The 862-nt window shown below is 47.4% G+C and overlaps 1 protein-coding gene across 1 annotated transcript in view; it reads left to right on the top strand.

The window, feature by feature from the left end:
- The window catches only part of LOC119593385 (serine/threonine-protein phosphatase 2B catalytic subunit alpha isoform-like), a gene marked incomplete in the record, with an annotated part of 201,939 nt that overhangs the window by 138,920 nt on the left and 62,157 nt on the right, over nucleotides 1-862 (top strand).

Raw genomic sequence — 862 nt, forward strand, 5'->3', positions numbered from 1 at the left:
CCGCGCAGTCGGAGGATTGCCTTTTCTCCAACGACGCCAACCGGCCAGTCCTTTTGGCCTTCCAGTTAGGTAGTTAGTGCTTCGTGGTGATTGGCGGGGGAGTGTAGTGGGGGACTGGTGGGGGGGGGGAGATGGTAGTAGTTGGGGGAAGCAGAGGATAGTGGGGTGGTAGGGGAGACAGGTAGGAGATAGTATGGTGGGGTAGCAGAGGGCAGTGGGGTGTGGGAGGCGGTAGGGTAGTGGGGGTAGCGATGAGGGGGGTGGTGAGGGTAGTAATAGGGTTGGGGTAGAGAAAGAGAAGGGGGGGAAGCGATTGGAGATAGAGAGAGGGTAGGGGGGGGGGGGTCGGCGCTCCCTGCTGTGCGGTCTCCAATCACAGCTGTTGTTTCGTGGACTAGCAATTAGGCCCGGGGTTTCACAATTGGCGAAGGAGCGGCGGTCATGAGCGGCTCAAGGTTTCCGAGTAATGACCCCTGGCTTTAAAAGACTTCAAAGGAACTCTCTTTTTTCTTTCTCTTTCTATGCCTTTTTTTATTTTTGTCTTTTTTTTTTACATTTTTTTGTTTTGATATTCTTTTGAAGATCTTTATCACTATATGTAATGTTACTTAAGCATGTTTGTCCTTTTTTTTGTCATTCATTCAGTCCACATTTAGCACAAAATAATAATGAATGAAAAATGCATTTTGCGTCGTTATTGTAAAGTCCATTTCTTCAATTATTATCCAATTGTAAAGGCTGGATGAGGGTGGGGGGTGGGTATCCCGGGTATGGAATTGCACGTCCAATTCTGCAATTAACATCTTTGCAAAAGAAACCATATAGCTATGCAATTTCCCTCGCGTGACGAAATTCTTTTCAA

Source organism: Penaeus monodon, chromosome 32 (genome assembly GCF_015228065.2).
Source record: "Penaeus monodon isolate SGIC_2016 chromosome 32, NSTDA_Pmon_1, whole genome shotgun sequence".
Classification (NCBI taxonomy): Eukaryota; Metazoa; Arthropoda; class Malacostraca; order Decapoda; family Penaeidae; genus Penaeus; species Penaeus monodon.